At 47.5% G+C, this 19,746-nt stretch overlaps 1 protein-coding gene across 1 annotated transcript in view; it reads right to left on the bottom strand.

Moving 5' to 3' along the window:
* SPO11 (SPO11 initiator of meiotic double strand breaks) overlaps positions 1-18,092 on the bottom strand; it is a 693,959-nt gene extending 675,867 nt beyond the window's left edge. Inside the window, exon 1 of the mRNA XM_068263152.1 lies at positions 18,018-18,092. The gene's annotated coding sequence lies outside the window, so the exon portion shown is untranslated. The remainder of the gene's footprint in view (positions 1-18,017) is intronic.
* Between the last annotated feature and the right edge of the window lie 1,654 nt (positions 18,093-19,746).

Genomic DNA, 19,746 nt, shown 5'->3' with positions numbered 1-19,746 from the left:
CGAGGCCATTCGGAGGCGGCCCGGTGATGCGCTGATCCACCTTTTGCGCAAAATCAACTTAACATACCCTGCAAATTTGGCGATTCTAGCACATGCAAGGGCTTTGCTATTAACCGCTAAAGTCGGCGGCCATGGTAATTTCTTTAAAAATAACCAATTTAAAAAAAGTGTTTGCACAAAATCTGTATTTTTGGAGATTAATTTGCACTCGATCCTCCTCTGCCATGCCACTGTCTGGGTTTGGGTATACTTTTTACAACTTTTAAAAGAAATTGTAGTTGCAGAGATGCCATGTAGGTTTAGACGTTCACCTGCCCATTGAAGTCTATGGAGCTTGCTGCAAACTGTTCCCGAACACAAAACTTTGATATTCACCCCATGCCTACTGGTGAGCGATAAAGCCTGGCAGAGCATGCTGACGACATGGTTTTCCTACTCAAGGCGCTTGCTCCCTATCGCTCCATTATGTTTCCTCCTCACTCCATAGCAACCTGCAGATCAGAACAGGTTCATCCACAAGGCAACCTAGGCAAGTGTCTAGGGCTTAATGAATGTCAAGGGGCCCAGGTGCAAATTTCTTTGACCCCGTTCCTATCAGATTTGTGAAAGATTAACAGTGAGTCAAAGCTAATACATTGCTTTGGGCCCCAGCTTCCTCTTAATCCCTCTCTGTGCAGGCTAATAATAATAATCCTAACATTTGTATAGCGCAGAGGTGCCCACACTTTTTCGGCTTGTGAAATATCAAGTCATAATGATCTACCGATGTACAATTTTAGGAGCACACTTGTATATACAGAATGGAAAATGTAGTGGGGTCGGGATCTACCATGAAGTCCTTCGCGATCTATCTAATGGGCACCCCTGGTATAGCGCTTTTCTCCTGTTGGACTCAAAGCACTCAAGAGCTGCAGCTACCAAGGGCGTCATCAAGGTGCCACCCTGCAGTGTTAGGAAGTCTTGCCCAAGGACTTCTTAATAAATGGGTACTGAGTGACCCTAGCCAGGATTCCAACCCTGGTCTCTCATGTGAAAAGGCAGAGCCCTTAAGCCTAGACATGTGTTTGTACAGACTTGGCCCTGAAGTGTTGCCCTAAGGTACCCTGATCCTGGCAGTCCTTGTACACATGTACCAGGCTGTGTACGCTTATTGGAACGCTAGTCTGACAGCAGAAGGACTCCCGGGCATTAGGCTGCCCTCTGCTGACTGTGGCCCACAGCTATGCCGCAGTATTTGCCCAGTGGTGCCCTGTGGCTATTTGCTGCATCAGCATTGTCCCATTATTGATCTACATATTAAATCCTGATTCTGAGTGCCTACCGGATTAACACCGAGTACTGCCAAGATAAATGTCCTCATTGTCTATAACCTCTTCCCTGCCAGCAGATTGGTAACTGTCCGTGTTCTTTTACCAAACTTTATACCGCAGCACAGCAGAGTCCTCCAGCAGCACAGAGTATATCAGGAGAGGAGAGTTATGGTGTCCATACACGATACAATAAAAACTGTTCGATTTTCCCGTTTATTCGATCTAAATGATCGAATCGAATGAAAGTTTGAATTTTTTGATCGGAAAAAATATATATTTTAACGATTATCCTGTTTTTTCGAGAAAAATCTGATCGGACATGCTAAAAAATCTTTCTATTCGATCTAACAGAATAATCAAACTAAATTATCTAATCGAAAAAAAATAAAAATTGTACCATGTACCTTTAGATAGAGGAAGGAGCAGAGTCCTCCAGCAGCACAGAGTATATCAGGAGAGGAGGGTTAGATAGAGGAAGGAGCAGAGTCCTCCAGCAGCACAGAGTATATCAGGAGAGGAGGGTTAGATGGAGGAGCAGAGTCCTCCAGCAGCACAAAGTATGTCAGGAGAGGAGGGTTAGATAGAGGAAGGAGCAGAGTCCTCCAGCAGCACAGAGTATATCAGGAGAGGAGGGTTAGATAGAGGAAGGAGCAGAGTCCTCCAGCAGCACAGAGTATATCAATAGAGGAGAGTTAAGGTAGTCATACACTGGTCGATTTGCCATCAGATTCGACCAACAGACAGATCCCTTGCTGATCGAATCTGAGCAGAGAGGGATCGTATGGCTACCTTTACTGCAAACAGATTGTGAACCGATTTCAGCCTGAAACTGTTCACAATCTGTTGTGGTGGTGCTGCTGCTGCTCTCCCCGCCCGCATACATTACCTGCTCCGCCGGCGCGACTCCAGTCCCCAGGTCTCCGCTCTGGTCTCCAGGTCCAGCATGCTTTACTTCTTCCTGCCCGGCAGGAAGTTTAAACAGTAGAGCGCCCTCTACTGTTTAAACTTCCTGCCGGGCCGGAGGAACTGAAGCATGCCGGAGACCAGCGCGGACACGAAGCAGCGGTGACCGGGGGTAGTCGTGCCGGCGGAGCAGGTAATGTATGCCGCTCTATTGGGTCGGTCGTCGGGCACTCGAATGCCGCTAGCGTCGCCCTCCCTACCCGCAGGCGATCGACGGTAATTTTCCGCATGGAGCGATCGACGGGATCGGACGAAATGGATCGAAATTTGGCGTGTAGCGCGAACGATTGGCAGCAGTTTCGATCCCAGTGATCAAATCTGCTGTCGAAACGGCGGCAAATCTGGCCAGTGTATGGCCAGCTTGAGAGGAAGGAGCAGAGTCCTCCAGCAGCACAGAGTATATCAGGAGAGGAGAGTCAGATAGAGGAAGGAGCAGAGTCCTCCAGGGGTGGCCGGATGGTGCAATGGTTAAGGGCTCTGCCTCTGACACAGGAGACCAGGGTTCGATTCTCGGCTCTGCCTGTTCAGTAAGCCAGCACCTATTCAGTAGGAGACCTTTGGCAAGTCTCCCTAACACTGCTACTGCCTATAGAGCGCGCCCTAGTGGCTGCTGCTCTGGCGCTTTGAGTCCGCTTTTAATCTTGTCTTGTCCAGCAGCACAGAGTATATCAGGAGAGGAGAGTTAGAGGAAGAAGCAAAGTCCTCCAGCAGCACAGAGTACACCTGGAGAGGAGAGAGAGAGGAAGGAGCAGAGTCCCCCAGCAGCACAGAGTATATCAGGAGTTGGAGCAGAGTCCTCCCACAGCACAGAGTATATCAGGAGAGAAGGGTTAGATAGAGGAAGGAGCAGAGTCCTCCAGCAGCACAGACTATATCAGGAGAGGAGGGTTAGATAGAGGAAGGAGCAGAGTCCTCCAGCAGCACAGAGTATATCAGGAGAGGAGGGTTAGATAGAGGAAGGAGCGGAGTCCTCCAACAGCACAGAGTATATCAGGAGAGGAGGGTTAGATAGAGGAAGGAACAGAGTCCACACAGAGTATATCAGGAGGGGAGAGTTAGATAGAGGGAGGAGCAGAGTCCTCCAGCAGCACAAAGTATTTTAGGAGAGGAGAGAGAGGAAAGAGCAGAGTCCTCCAGCAGCACAGAGTATACCAGGAGAGGAGAGAGAGGAAGGAAGGAGCAGAGTCCTCCAGCAGCACAGAGTATACCAGGAGAGGAGAGAGAGGAAGGAGCAGAGTCCTCCAGCAGCACAGTGTATATCAGGAGAGGAGAGAGAGGAAGGAGCAGAGTCCTCCAGCAGCACAGAGTATTTTAGGAGAGGAGAGAGAGGAAAGAGCAGAGTCCTCCAGCAGCACAGAGTATACCAGGAGAGGAGAGAGAGGAAAGAGCAGAGTCCTCCAGCAGCACAGAGTATACCAGGAGAGGAGAGAGAGGAAGGAGCAGAGTCCTCCAGCAGCACAGTGTATATCAGGAGAGGAGAGAGAGGAAGGAGCAGAGTCCTCCAGCAGCACAGTGTATATCAGGAGAGGAGAGAGAGGAAGGAGCAGAGTCCTCCAGCAACACACAGTACAGCAGGTAAGTACACAGAGCACAGGGTCTGGGTATTTGGAGCACTTGGCAGATGTCATGAGCTGCTCACCCTCACAACTGATCCTTCTCTTCCTGACCCAACTCCATGTCTGGCTGTAATTCTGCTTATGTTTGCTCCAATTAGCACTGAATAACAAAAGCGTGCCAGTAAGCACGACACCTTTCCAGCGCGTCTCTGCTCAGCTGTCACGAGGGCAGAGCGGTGTGAAGAGGAGCCGGCATTCGCTGCTAACTCGCATCGCTCTTACGCTGCAGAAACACAGCTTAAAGGGGAACCCCGGGGACAGGACAGCAAAAATACAACCAATCAGTTCACAATTGCACTGAAAAGTGCTTCAACTTTACCCACAACGGTAATCTGTTATATTCCCCACACGACATTCACATCAGAGGTTTGTAGGAGGATAGATGACACACGTGTGGCTGGTAGCAACCGGCAAGACTGCAGAGAGGGTGGAGTGCAGGAAATAGAGGCGCAAGGATAAATGGGTGCAGGTGGATAATGAAATCGTAACAAACAAAGATCATTTTCAACGGGGTGCAAAGGGAAGCCAAAAACATGTAAGCGGTTAGTATCGTTCTAAAATGGACGGGAATTGAAAACATTCATTCAAAAATACAGTTTAATCTAACCCTACTCATACAGAACCCTCCCCTGTTGGTGCCTAACCCTATGGCCTCCCCCCCCCCCCCGTGGTGCCTAACCACAAAACTCCCCATCCCCCCCACCCCCCGGTGGTGCTTATTGCCTAACTTCAAGACCCCTCCCCCCACCACGGTTCTGCCATTAGGCCCGGTTCACATTAGCGGGCGCCGTCCGGAATCGCCGTGCCGGAGCCGGACCGCATGCGGGACGGATGGAACGGACGCACGGCATAGCAATGAAAGCCTATGCGTGCATTCACATGCGTCCGTTTTCGTCCGGATCCGGACCGGATCCGGACTCCGGCATAAGACCCAACATGCGCTATTTTTTGGTCCGGCTCCTCCGGCAGCCGTATCCGGGGCGGAACCGGAATGCACCATCCGGCCAATACAAAGCAATGAGAACCGGAGAGCGCACAACACACTGGCTAAAAATCCGGATGTTCTACCCCACTTCCTATGCGGATTGTTGCGGCGATTTTGGATGGGGACACATGGGCAAGCATTTTGGAGTGGATCAGCAGTGACTTTAAACGAGCTGGAGATGTTGGCAGCATGTCGGAGGTGGAGGTGAGTGCTAAACAGCCAAACGGATCCGGATCGCATCCTGATGAACACCTGATGCAACCTGACCGGATCGGATCCGGATCAGAACCGTACGGTTCCGATCCGGATCCGGTCTGGATCCGGTCAGGTCATCCGGTCCGTTTGGCAGAGAACCGCAAGTGTGAACCGGGCCTAAGACTCCCTCCCCCGGGTCGTGCCTATTGCCCAACCCTTAGACACACTCCCCCCCTGGTGGTGCCTAACCCTAAGATCCTCTCCCCTCCCTCCTGGTGGTGCCTAACAGTGTTGCTTGCAAATTTTAGGCACAGCCATTTTTGCATTAAAAATGTGAAAAATCAGAACAATAATATTTTTACCACGACAATTTTTACCATGAAAAATCTATATTTTTTACCATGAAAAAAAAAAATAAAACACATTTTTGAACTTTATCAGGAAGTTGTGGTTGCTCCATTGGTCTTCCTCTTCGTCTGTTAACAGACCAATGGGGAGCCTTGGAGGGAAATTTAAAGATGCTTATTCTTTAGCTATACTTAGTATAGTTAGAGCTGAGGCGGGGAGCGGCAGTGTTTGGCAACGGCCGGCAGAGATCTTTAATCAAGTTAACAGAGGATATTGGCGTGGGAACATTTTTTAAAGGTACAGGCAAGTACCGTATTTTCTGCCGTCTAAGATGCTCGGAATGTAAGACGCACCTAGGTTTAGAGGGCAAAAAAGAGGGGAAAAAAAATATTCTATACCTGGTGCGTCCATATTCCAGGAGCGTCTTGCAGATGTTCTCACCCAATGATTGTGTCCCCCCATGTGCTCTCTTCAGCCCCCATGTATTCCCTTCTGTCCACAGTGGATTCCCTTCTGTCACCATTGTGTCCCCTCCTGTCCACCATATGTCCCCAGTGTATACCCTTATATCCCCCATGTGTACCTTCTGATCCCATGGTGTCTGTCCCCAGTGTCTCCCACTCCCGTGTATGCTGCGCTGCCCCCACATGTTGCTCTGCCCCCTCCATGAATGCGACCCCTGCATGCCCGTATGTTCGTCTGCCACCCCCCCCCCTTCCCCCGTGTCTCCTGCTCCTGTGTATGTTGCACTGCCCCCCCCCCCCCCCGTGTATATGCTGTGCTGCCCTAGCATACCTGTATGTTCCTCTGCCCCTCCCCCCCAGTAAACAGATGAAAGGATTAATAAGTGGCAGTAGTGGCTCACCTCCTTCAAAATTCCTGCAGTGGCAGCAGACCTTTTCTCCATAGTGGAAGCTTCTGCTGTTTGCGTCATTAGCAGAAGCCTTCACTACGGGGAGCCGTGCAGGACATAAAAGGTCTGCTGCCACTGCGAGAACTCCGAAGGAGGTGAGCCACTTACTGCCGCTTATTCATCCATATATGGGGGGGCAGAGGTACAAACAGGTATGCAGGGGCAGTGCAGCATATACGCAGGGGGGGCAGAGCAAGATACACGGGAGCGAGAGGCACGGGGGGCAGCAGGAACATGCGGGCATGTCGGAGGAGCAGTGCAGCATACACAGGGTCAATGCAGGGAATCCCCGATGTGCCGGCGGGTCGGCAGCTCCTATTGGCGGTAGTTAGTTAGTGGGGGATTCCCTCTATTCGTTGTACAAGTCGCAGGGACTTGTTCTCCCCATTTTTTGTGCATCTTATATGACGGAAATACGGTATTCATGGTTAATTTTGAACAATCAAGGACTTAACTCATCGTCGTGTTTTTATTTTATTTATCCCTTTGTGGAAATGAGTAAGGGGTACTATTTACACCTATGCTCATTTCTCCTGGGGAGGTGGCTGGCATATAGGGGTCCCCTTCTTAAAGGGGACTCCCAGATGCCACCATGAACACCCCACCAGGGCGTCGTCTCGTCTGCTACTACCTCATCTTGGGGCACCCCAGGTGGGGAAGAGCCCCTTGTCCATGGATTGGACAAAGACTCTGTGGGCTTGGCTGCCCCTCTCCTCCAGAGCCCCCCCATACACCATGGACCATGCTGACTGGTATAGCTCAGGGTGCAAAGCCCCACACGGCCAGGCTATCCCAGCCTGTATGTGGGACTCTGAATAAAAATGTTTTTACTGCTCCAAAAAATAGGTAAAGTTGCCAGGGATCCTTATACAGCCATATTGCAGCTTTATAGCGATCCCTTGCCATAGCGTTTTTCCATGGGGTTTCCATGGGGTCTGTACGCACTGTGAGTGACATTGCTGCTCATCGGATACACAGCAAGTGTAGTCATATTTTACACATGTGACTTGGCTGAGCTCAGTATATTTTTCTTTCTACAGCACTGACATCACTGAGATGTTTTGGTTTATTACACGCCATGTGATGTCATAGCGACTCTTCTATGTGTATATTCCTATCACACGGGCTGAACCAATAATTCATAGCAGGGGAGCTGCTTTCGCCAGCTGTGAAGTCCAGCATGTTGCAATGCGCGCAGCATCTGCCTCTGGTGACATCATGATAAAGGGACACTGTCCAGACCGTCCCCAGCAATTTGCCAACAAGCATGTTAACAGAGTGTCTTTGTGCAAGAAGCAGGCCCGCTGCAGCCTTTGAAGTTTAAGAAGTTGTTGTAAATTCCTTGATGTAATTCCACTTCCTCTCGTTTCAGCATGTTAACAAGCCGCTGGGGGACGGAGGGACCTTATAGGACGACACAGCTGGGTGTCCCTTAATGAAAAGCAGGGGGACCGACAGAGCAAGCCGCGCCTGCTGTTTACAAACCCAACAGGAAGAGTGTACCGCTGCTCTGCGGTGATGTGAGGGATTTTTTGACGGGCGTTTGGAGTCGATTAAATATCTTAGGCTATCCAGAGCTTAAAGCAAACCTGAACTAAAAATTAAAAGTAAAAATATACATACACAACCCATACTTACCTCCCACCGAGTGTACTCAATCTCTTTCTTCTCTCCTGTGTCCTGTTTGTCCACTCCGATCGATGAAATTATACATCCTCCATTTTGAAAATGTAACGTCTTCCTAGTCAGCACGCTGTAATACTGCCCATTTGAGCCATAGGGAAAAATAGAAGATACCTTGCACATCAGTTGTCCTTTCAGTTATAACGGACAGCAACTGATATCAAACTGACAGCAACTGATATCAAACTGACAGCAACTGATATCAAACTGAAAGCAACTGATATCAAACTGAAAGCAACTGATATCAAACTGAAAGCAACTGATATCAAACTGAAAGCAACTGATATCAAACTGACAGCAACTGATATCAAACTGACAGCAACTGATATCAAACTGAAAGCAACTGATAGCAAACTGAAAGCAACTGATATCAAACTGACAGCAACTGATATCAAACTGACAGCAACTGATATCAAACTGAAAGCAACTGATAGCAAACTGAAAGCAACTGATATCAAACTGAAAGCAACTGATATCAAACTGACAGCAACTGATATATAACTGACAGCAACTGATATATAACTGACAGCAACTGATATATAACTGACAGCAACTGACATATAACGGATATCAAACTGACAGCAACTGATATCTAACTGACAGCAACTGATATCAAACTGACAGCAACTGATATCAAACTGACAGCAACTGATATCAAACTGACAGCAACTGATATCAAACTGACAGCAACTGATATCTAACTGACAGCAACTGATATCTAACTGACAGCAACTGATATCTAACTGACAGCAACTGATATCTAACTGACAGCAACTGATATCTAACTGACAGCAACTGATATCAGACAGCAACTGATATCAAACTGACAGCAACTGATATATTTCAAATTACAATTACAAAATCTTGTCAGAACTGGAAGGAATCGCTGTAAGAAGAAAATGGTGACCTTCTGAGAGGAACAGACGGCGAGGTAAGTATGTAGTATTCATTTTCAGGTACTGTACATCATCTGTTTAAATTATGGTACTTACGTATTACCCAGTCTGGAAAGTTTGGCAGCTTTTTGTTAAAGTTCTATTTGCTCCCCCGGGAAGATCTGACCATTTTTGGAAAGCTGAAAGTCCCGGCTTTCTGTTGCACCAGGTCCTGAGTCGGTATGATGCTCAGTTCCCAAGTAATGGGGTTTTGAAGGAGGGGTGTCCCCTGAACTTGGCTGCAGAAAGTGCAATTACAGAAGTACGGGGCGAACCCGACATGATGATAAGCAGCACACCCGGTAGGTCTTCTTCCTTCGCAGCATAAATCTGTGTCTTCAAAACTTATGTCAAATGCCCTGGGTCTCATTACAGATTAAGGAGCAGCACAGCTATGCACCCTCTTCTCCTCGCCGTCTTGCTGGCATGGGCAGGAGACTCAATTCCACTGCGCTCTCTGCAGCAAAGTGCAGGGAACTCCCTAACCCCCCTCAACTTGGGAATGGGACATTGCATTGACTCGGGACCCAGTGCAAAGGAAATTCGGAACTTTTAGCTTTCCAAAAATGGTTCGATCTGTCTAGGGCAGTGATGGCGAACCTTTTGGGGACAGGGTGCCCAAACTGCGGCCCAAAAGTCGCTGGTCTATCGCAAAGTGCCCCTCCCCCCAACAGTTCATGACATATTGGGTGACAGATTGGGGTGGGCGATTGTTGTGGGGGGCTCCATGGGCTACTGTATTTACATGGTCTGCTGTGGGGTGGGTGGGTGGAAGGTTAACTCCAAGGGGCTGCTGTGGGGTGGGTGGGAAGGTACCCTTTGATGAAATGGGTAAGTGGTACTTTCTACCCCTATATTAATTTCTCCTGGTAGGGGGGTGGGCATCTGGGGGTTCCCTTCTTAAAGGGGACTCCCAGATGCCGCCATGACCCCCCCCCCCACAGGAGTCGTCGCCCCTACCTCCTCCTGGGGCACCGGAGGTGGGGGAAGAGCCCCTTGTCCATGGATTGGACTAAGTCTACGGGGGGAGGGGAAGGCTTGGCCACCCCTCCCCCCCCGGAGCCCCCATACCATGGACCATGCGGGCTGGTATAGCTGAGGGTGCGAAGCTCCAGTCGGCCAGGGCTCCGCATTCTGGCTATACCAGCCTGCATGAGAACAAGGGGTTACAAAGGCTCTGTAGGGGGGACCCCCAAGTCATTTTTTTTTTAATTTCCCACACTCTGAACATTAAAAAAAATAAAAAAAAATATATAATAATAATAATAAGAAGAAAATAATATTTTTTCCCACTACCTTTTTAACATATCTTGCAAATTTGGTGTTTCTACCATGTTAGGGGGCTTTGCTATAAACCACTTTTTTATGTTCAGAATGTGGGAAATTAAAAAACAAATGACATGGGGTCCCCCCCTTCCCGAGCCTCTGTAACTCCTTATCTCCCATGCAGGCTGGGATAGCCAGAATGCGGAGCCCTGGCCGACTGGGGCTTCGCACCCTGAGCTATACCAGCCCGCATGGTCCATGATATGGGGGGACTCTGGGGAAGAGTTGGCAGCCAAGCCTTCCCTCCCCCAAAGCCCTTGTTCAATCCATGGACAAGGGTCTCTTCCCCACCTCCAGTCAGTGCCCCAGGAGGAAGTGGGGCGATGACTCCCGGAGGGGGGTTCATGGCGGCATCTGGGAGTCCCCTTTAGGAAGCGGACACCCATATGTCCACCCCCTCGCAGGAGAAATTAGTATATGGGTATAAAGTACCGCTCACCCAATTCCGCAAAGTGTTAAATGAAATAAAAACACAACGATGAAAAAAGTTCTTTATTAATCTTAATTAACCAGAAATACTTACCTGTACCTTAAAAGAGAAGCTCCGACCAAGAATTTAACTTTATCCCAATCAGTAGCGGATACCCCCCTTTTACATGAGAAATCTATTCCTTTTCACAAACAGCCCATCAGGGGCGCTGTATGACTGATATTGTGGTGAAACCCCTCCTTCCAGAAACTCTGAGGACCGTGGTACTCCTGGCAGTTTCCTGTCTGTGAACCTTGTTGCACTGTGGGAAATAGCTGTTTCCAACTGCCAAAAAAGCATGCATCAGCTATATCACCTGCCAACAGTAAAAATGTCACTATGTAATAAATGTCAGAATGTAAATCAGGGATTTAAAAGATTTTACAATGGGCAAACACTGACTAAATCATTTATACATAATTATTGTAAAAATGAAGCACTTTTTTATTACATTATTTTCACTGGAGTTCCTCCAAGAAAATGTTCCCACGGCAATATCCTCGGAAATGGTCCCATGCCAATATCCTCTATCTTGCGACCTTGAATGAATATCTCCGCACCTGACGCCACACACCGCCGGTCCCCGTGGAGCTCTAGCTATACTTAGTATAGCAGAGCTGCTTCTATCTCTGTCTCCCTCCACGGCTTTCTGCTGTCCTACCCGCAAACTGCACCTATCTCCTCCACCTAAACTAGCACCCTGGAGCACCCATAGCACCTATCAGGGTGCCAGTGTAGGTGGGGGAGATAGGTGCAGTGTGCGGGGAGGACAGCGGAAAGCCGAGGAGGGAGACTGAGATAGACGCAGCACTGCTATACTTAGTATAGGAGCCGAAAGCATCTTTAAATATGGCTCCTAGGCTCCCCCATTGGTCTATTAACAGACCAATGGGGATCAGAAGGTCCATTGGTCTGTTAATAGACCATTGGGGAGCCTTGGAGCCAAAATTCAAAGATGCTTTTGGCTTTGCTATACTTATACTGCGCGGGGGCGGGCGGTTTGTGGCGGTGGTTGCGCGGGTCATCGGAGATCTTCAATCAAGGTCGCAAGTTAGAGGATATTGGCGTAGGACCTTTTCCGAGAATATTGGCGTGGAAACATTTTCTTAAAGGTACAGGTAAACATCTGACAAGATTAGCTGCATGCTTGCTTCAGGTGTGGGATTAGACACTAAAGCCACCAAAGAGATCAGCAGGGCAGCCAGGCAACTGGTATTGTTTAACTCCCCTGGCGGTATGATTCCATACTGATTTTAGGGGATAAACCGGTACAATTTTATCATGTGCTTTTAGACCCTAGAAGCAAGAAAAAAATTACTACGAGAGCCTGGAGCAGGCCCTGCACTAACTCACCTCCCTGGGATCCAGCGTTGCAGTTCTCCCTCCATACTCCAGGTGGCGCTGTTACCCTATAGTGAGATTGCCAGCTGTCATGACGACAGTCTGCGATATCAGCAAGGGCATGCAGAGCCTCTGGACAGGAAAAGAAATGACCGCCAGCATCTGGATCATCCGAGAGGTGAGTGAGAAAGCCCGCTGCGCGCAGTGCTCTGAATTGACCTCTCGATACCTAACACAAGTGTAGCTCGGGGTTGCCGCTCTGAGCTGCGGTTTTCCACCCCGAGTGTAGCTCGTGGTTACCACTAAGTAGGTTAAACTGAAATAAATATGGCAGCTTTCCTATACCTCTCAGTTCTGTTGTCATTCAAAGTTTTTGATTCATTTGTATAATCGCGTTCTTATTGTCTAGTTTTAGGACTCACATTAAAAAAAGGGGGGGGGGGGGGGGTAATCACTTTAAGGCACTTTTATACATAAGAGTAGAAAATGCATAATGGTTTCACAATGTGTCTGATTAGAATTAACACAACTGATTATGTGTCAATATACATTGAAAAAGAATAAATAAAAAATAGAGAGGTTTATTTAAATTTCAAAGTAGAAGATCAAAAGGAATATAAAAAATATATAATTTACTAGAAAACGGCACAGCTTTTCAACAAAAAACAAGGGAATTGAAGGAAGAAAGAAAAAAAAAAAAAAGGTGTACATTTATGGCGCGTAAGTTCAATGATCGTCAAATTGCCAACACCTCTTTGAAGAATGGGTCCTTAGAAGACTCGAAAGGCTTAAAGAGAAACTCCGACCAAGAATTGAACTTTATCCCAATCAGTAGCTGATACCCCCTTTTACATGAGAAATCTATTCCTTTTCACAAACAGACCATCAGGGGGGCGCTGTATGACCGTGGTACTCCTGGCAGTTTCCTGTCTGTGAACCTTGTTGCACTGTGGGAAATAGCTGTTTACAGCTGTTTCTAACTGCCAAAAAAGCATGCAGCTGCTAAATCACCTGCCAACAGTAAAAATGTCCCCATGTAATAAATGTCAGAATGTAAATCAGGGATTTAAAAGATTTTACAATGGGCAAACACTGACTAAATCATTTATACATAATTATTGTAAAAATAAACACTTTTTTTATTACATTATTTTCACTGGAGTTCCTCTTTAACTACTTTTTATCTTTGAATCCTTGGCTACTGTGTTGGTAGTCTTCGGCTTGTGAATGGTGAATGGTCAAGACTTGGCTGATGGTGTAATGGTTAAGGGCTCTGCTTCTGACACAGGAGACCAGGGTTCGAATCTCGGCTCTGCCTGTTCAGTAAGCCAGCACTAATTCAGTAGGAGACCTTTGGCAAGTCTCCCTTACACTGCTACTGCCAATAGAGCGCGCCCTAGTGGCTGCTGCTCTGCTCTGGCGCTTTCAGTCCGCAAGGAGAAAAGCGCAATATAAATGTTATTTGTCTTGTCTTGTCATTACTAACACTCTGTTGCGATTACGTCATTCCTGCATGATGGCAATGATAGAGATGGAGGCCGAGGTGAGTTTGGAGCTGTGTGGGACTGCCTTGGAGGTGAATAATAAATGTGAGAAAACAGCATGGGGCAGGAGGCGGCACAAAGGGGGCAGGGGGAACATGTGAGGCACAAAGTGGGGCAAAGTAGACACAAAAGGGGTACAGGTGGCATCAAGGGGGGCACAAGAGGGCAATGGAGAAACAAAGGAGACAGGTGGTACTAAGGAGGGCTGCAGGGACAAGTGGCAAAAGTAGACACAAAGGGGGTACAGGTGGCATAAAGGGGGTCAAAGGAAACACAAAGAGGGCAAAGAAGACACAAAAAGGATACAAGTGGCACAAATTGAGGCAGAGGAAGGACATAAGGACATAAGGAGGCACAGAGGGGACAGGAGGGGGGAGTAGGGGGACACTGGAGGCAAAGGGGGGCAAAATGTTTTGCCTTAAAAACAAATTCAGGTTAAGAATGAACCTACTAGTCCATATCTTGTCCGTTAGCCAGGACAAGGAGGACAGGAGGTAGGAAGCTAAGGTAGGAAAGGGGTCAAAGACAGTTGCACCTAAGCCACTTGACATTCGCTGGGCCCCAGACACCAGCCTAGGTTTGCCTTGTGGATGAACCTGTTCTGATCTGCAGGTTGCTATGGAAAAGAGAGGAAACCTGATGGAGCGATACGGAGCAAGCGTGATTAGTATGAAAACATTGGCCTCAATTCACTAAGCTTATCTCCTGTCTTTAACTACCTAAAGACCGCCCCACGCCAATGGGCGTGGACGCGGCGGCAGCCCCATTATCTCCAGCATGATCTTAGTGAATTGAGGCCAATGTCCTCTGCTTGCGCTTCCAGGCTGATCGCACGCCAGTAGTAGGGATGGGGTGAACATCAATGTTTTTTGTTCGGGTATTTTACCTTGTGGCTGATCCTATTCTGCCAACATGTGGACCCCAACATTACATTTACCACGCAACCGGTGCAGGCTGAATTTCAATATTAGTGATGAGGATCCGGGACCGGCTATCTGCTGTACCGGGTAACGGTTTTTGTTTTGCGAACATGAAATGTTTTTTGCAAAAATTTGCTCAACGGGGATGAAGCCTCTGGTCTATCCAGAGGCTTCCATCCTCCAAAGGTGTCTGCCTCGGGCAGGGCTGGATTGCTGGGAAGGCCGCAGAGGCCCGGGCCTTGGGCGGCTGCAGCCCAGTGTGGTACCTGGGCAGGAAATAGGGGTTAGTACATATGAAAGCGAGGCTGAAAATGGGGAGCAACATTAAAAAGGAAAGCTGGAGCTGCTCATGAAAGAAAGGGGCGGCTGTACATGAATGATACACGTGGAAGAGGGGGCTGTACATGAATGATACACGTGGAAGAGGGGGCTGCACATGGATGATACACGTGGAAGAGGGGGCTGCACATGGCATGGGAGTGGGGGGCTGCTGCGCATGAAAGGTGAGCCCCAACATACTCGGCCTACAGGCACAAAAAGTATAAATCCGACCTTGGCCTCAAGTACTTTTCAGTACAGGTACTCGTCTTTAGGTGCATAGAACACGGCTGACGTAAGGGGGTGGGGTGGTGGTGATGCAGCTTAGCTCGGGCTGGTTTTAAGAAAAACATTATGATAACTCAAAATGACACCTTAAACAATGCTACAGAAGTGTGAAGAGAGGACACGGGAGACAATAAACGAGAGCGGCTTCAGTAAGAGGTGCATGAATTATACACGCGGGACCTGGAACACCTGTCTGCTCTGCCAAGCTCAAAAAGGAGAGGAAAATAAAAAAAATGGGGAAGGCTGTAGTAGATCGCTGCTGAACGGTGACATTAATTATGTATCTCTTCACTTCCAAAAATACAGTTTACCCAGAAGGCATAATTATTTGATTGATCTGAGGCAGAAGGTACGCAGGGACTGACAGTGGGGGGAGGGGCAGCCAGGTGGATTCACAACGCATTGGTACAGTGATATCAGTTATTGCAATTCATTGTCTAATACTTTATTTGCCTATAATTTGCTTTGAAAGATCGTTTGAAAGTGGCGGCATCTCGTGTGATCTCCAAACATCCGTGGTGGGGATTTGTGAAGAAGTCTTCTGCAGCCCAGTACAGCAGATATAGACAGAGTCACAGAGCAGAGCTTAGGATACAAACGTGACTTTGGCTGGATGAGAGGGCAGGGCTGCTGTCATGGCACATGAGGATGTCAGGCGGTGCCCCAGGATGCCAGAGAGAAGAGGTAGGGGGATGGGAAGCAGGCTGGCAGTAGAGAGGGCATAGACCTCGCTCATTAGATTGTGCTGTGCATCTATGCTAGTACCCAACTCCCCCCATGTCACAGTCACTGTGCCCTCCTCCTGCCACTTGTCACAGCTCATACGTATCTCCCAGAGGGCACATTACTGGCATATATACCCATCCATGTGATTCCTCTGTCTCCAGTCCTGCTAACACCAGGGAAAATAGCAGAGTATTAGCATTGCAGCATGCCTGGCCATTATTTGTATAGCAGAGTGATGAGGACAAGTTGATAGTCATTAACTGTCATTATTACAATTAGTGCTATATAAATACATAATAGTAATAATAATAATGATGATGTAGACAGACTATGACCATGGTAGGATTAGATTGTGAGCTCCTCTGACCACAGTCAGTGACATGACTATGTGCTCTGTAAAGTGCTGCAGAAGATGTCAGCCCTATATAAATACATAATAATAATAATAACATGGTAGGACATTAGATTAGACTATGGTAGGGATTAGATTGTGAGTTCCTTTGAGGAGAGTCTGTGACATGACCGTGTACTCTACAAAGTGATGGACAGAATATTGTTTGGTGGGCTAAATGTGTCTGCCACTGCAGTCCAGCTTGTTTCCTGTCCTCTCTGGATTTAACTGTTTGGTAGGTGTGACTATACAACATCCAGAGTAAGAACAATAGTAGTCCACAAGAAGTAAGTTGGCAATTGTAAGGCATATATACAATTAAGCCACCAGGAGATTTTGGCGCAGGGTAAAGCCAAAAACCGTCTCACCCTGCTCCTGCAAAAGTACCGGCTGGGTTAAATTACTATTGCCCCTCCAGGTCGCCATGGATAGTGGGAGAAAGAGGTCATTCGGCTTCTAGCTATTGCGGGCGGCCAAATCACAGTGTTTTATAGTAATTTGTGCTCAGTCTTTTGATGGCACCCAAATTACCCAGAGTGCCGCTATATAGTCGTAATTCCTATTATTATTCCTATTATATTCCAAATCTCCGGCGGTGGTTTTACAGCGCTCCACTGCAACACCTCAGTCTGCTAACAGGACCATTCTCGGACTGTAGAGTAGACTTGTTAAAGGGAACCTAAACTGAGAAGGATATGGATTTTTCCTTCTAAAATTATACCAGTTGCCTGACTCTCCTGCTGATCCTGTGTCTCTAATACTTTCAGCTACAGCCCCTAAACAAGCATGCAGATCAGGTGCTCTGACTGAAGCCAGACTGGATTAGCTGCACGCTTGTTTCAGGTGTGTGATTCAGCCACTACTGCAGCTAAAGAGACCAGCAGGGCTGCCAGGCAACTGGTATTGTTTAAAAGGAAAAATCTATATCCCTCTCAGTTTAGGTTTCCTTTAAACCTGAATGGACAGGTGCTGACAACAAACAGAGCTACACAATGGGCTTTGAGGGAATGGACCCACTAGAATTCACGCTAGTGTTCACGATTGGTTTCAGCAGGGCCGGGCCGAGGCATAGGCTGGAGAGGCTCCAGCCTCAGGGCGCAGTGTAGGAGGGGGCGCAGAATTCATTCAGCTGTCATTCCTAATTGTGTTTGAAGCAGAAAGAAATAAGAAAAGGGGATACATAGCAGTGACTGCAAGCCATATAACTAGATATTAAGGTGTTGGGGAGGTTGTGGGCCCTGTGGCCCTCTTAGTCTAATAGCAATCAGTGTGTGACAGCTGAGGTCGGAGGGATGGAGGGGCGCACTTTGGTGTCTCAGCCTTGGGTGCTGGAGGACCTTGTCCCGCCTCTGGGTTTCAGTTATATGCAATGCAATTTTGAAGGAATGCAATTTCATCCTGTATACCTTCAAACGTAAAAATCACGCCCGCAAAACGATAGCGGTAATCGCTAGCATTTTGCGATTTCTAGTGTGAATGAGCCCTAACAAGCCCTAGTAGCAAGCGCTGGCGACTAACAGGATCGTAGTCCCGCTCCTAAAGGGTCTCAGCCTTCAAACTCCAAAACGTCAGTTCCTAAGAAAACACTTAGAATTTACCCTAATTAACACTTTATGGTAATCTGCCATATTCAATTTAAACTTTCTGGATGCTTTCAGAAAGCACTTATTTGGTATGCCTTTTACATTTGTTTTCTTTCAATTCAAATAACTTTTTATAATAAAAAAATTCATTTTTATAAAATACCTGTTGCAGCAGTTACCTGGTGCTGATCTCCACGCTGCAGAAGTCCAGGTTGCTGCTCTCGCCCTTTTTTCACTCCTGAAGACTGAATACAGAAAAAAATTGAGCTGAAATTTCCAGCAAACAAAACATCCCAGCTGGTTATCGCTCATCAAAACTAGCATAAAACATTATTGTCTTAAAGGACAACCGAAGTGAACATGATACGGAGGCTGCCATATTTATTTCCTTTTAAAGGTGAAAATAAACTAATGAAATAAATGATTGTATCCATCTACCTTCTCCTAAAAATGACCTTTTAAGATATTCCAGTTTTATTTTATGTTTAAATCTACTTTTTAAGTTTTAACTGTTTTATTGTTTTTGCTCAACGACACATTCATTGAAGTATGCCAGAGCTAAAATCTATGAACTATTGACCCTTTTTATCAATTTCCTTTGATCAATTTCCTTTTTTTGAGGTAGGGCACTTCGGGGTCCCTCTGGCCCAAGGGCCCCGATGCGCCACAACCTCTGCACCCCGTATTGCTACGCCTCTGTCTTTCTCATGTCACGTCACCTAGGGTATCCATTAAGCAATACCAGTTGTTGAGCTGCAAGGCTGCCTGGTAACTTGTATTGTTTAACCACTAGCCGACCGAGTCACGCTGAAGGGCGTGGCCGCGGCGGCAGCCCCAGGACCGCCTAACACTGATCGGCGTAAGGTTCTTGGGGCCTGTTTTGCAGAAGATCGCGCGTGCTAATGTGTGCGCAGCATCTCCGCTTGGTGGGTGGAGCCTCCCAGCGGCAATCGCCACTAGGAAACTGTTAGACAGCGAAATGCTGTCTAATTAGCTTGTACAGCCCTGCGATTCACGACAGTGCTGTACTGGGAACAGGAGACAGGATAGTGATCGGCTGTCATAGGCTGGAGCCTATGACAGCTGATCACGCTGATTGGCTGGCGGGGGGAGGGACGGAGGACTGGGGAATAAATGTAAATTTTTTTTCTTTTTAAAGTCACATTTATTTAGAAAATAATCAAATATTTATATAAAAAAAATAAACAAACATTGGGGGAGCGATCAGACCCCACCAACAGAGAGCTCTGTTGATGGGGAGAAAAGGGGAGGGGGGATCACTTGTGTGCTGTGTTGTGCAACCCTGCAGCAAGGCCTTAAAGTTGCAGTGGCCCTTTTTAAAGATAACCTGAACTGAAAATAAAAAGTCAAAATAACCATACACATTCCTAAATTTATCACAGGTGATGACATCATTACTGCTGGCAGGTGCATCACTGGGGAAGGTTTGTTTCTTGCGTGTTCCAAAGTGAGCAAAAACACCACCTGGGGTATCATTCATAAAGCATTTCCGCATGCGGAAATGCTTAACACCGGTGACTTTCCCGACCACTCAGCATAAGCCCCATTCATAAAGGCTCTTTCCGCATGAAAAGGTGACAGAGCGATACATTTCCGCCTTGTGCGGAGTTTTTCTAGATTAATCTAGAAAAAGTAACAAACACATCCATTCATAAAGATTAGAGCAAGCGGTATCCGGAAGTAAAATACCGCTTGCTCGACAGTAGCGATAGGCGGGCGGAATACATATAAATGAATGGGAGGGACCTCCCAAGCAGCATCAGACAGAGCAGCGCAGGGAGGGAATCGGGCAGCTTTTAAGTTTCCGCATGGCTTCCGCCACGCTGCCGCCAGCTTCCTCCAGAAAACCTCCGCACTTCTTCCGCAACAGG

The sequence above is a fragment of the Hyperolius riggenbachi genome, chromosome 12, assembly GCF_040937935.1.
Source record: "Hyperolius riggenbachi isolate aHypRig1 chromosome 12, aHypRig1.pri, whole genome shotgun sequence".
NCBI lineage: Eukaryota > Metazoa > Chordata > Amphibia > Anura > Hyperoliidae > Hyperolius > Hyperolius riggenbachi.
The sequence above is the reverse complement of the archived record's forward strand: the minus strand, read 5'-3'. Positions and strand labels throughout refer to the sequence as shown.